Source organism: Spermophilus citellus (genome assembly GCF_964194105.1).
Source record: "Spermophilus citellus genome assembly, chromosome: 6".
NCBI classification, from domain to species: Eukaryota; Metazoa; Chordata; class Mammalia; order Rodentia; family Sciuridae; genus Spermophilus; species Spermophilus citellus.
The window spans coordinates 32,791,386-32,791,780 of record NC_138187.1 but is presented as its reverse complement, the minus strand read 5'-3'; positions in this window follow the sequence as shown (position 1 = coordinate 32,791,780).

Sequence of the window (395 nt, the reverse complement as noted above, 5' to 3'; positions counted from 1 at the left end):
ATTGACTGGGAGGAGGAAACCACCTGCAGGGAGGGAAATTACAAGATGTTCAGTGTCCCGTGTGGAGGTTACTGTGTTAAAGTCACCAAGTGTTCTGCTCTCCAAAGGATCAGGGAGATCGGAGAGCAGACTCCAAAAGTCGGCTTCCATAGAGTCATTGTGCCAACTCAAAAGGCCACGAGAACTGAGGTGACCAGCCCTGAGAGTAATAAAGGAAGCCATTCAAAGGCAGGTTGGGGGGCTGGGGCCATAGCTCAGTGGCAGAGTGCTTGCCTAGCATGCATGAGGCACTGGGTTCTATCCTGAGCACTGCATAAGAACAAACAAAATAAAGTCATTCTGTCCAACTACCAAAAAAAAAAAAAAAAAGGCAGGTTGGTTTGAACTTGGCCATT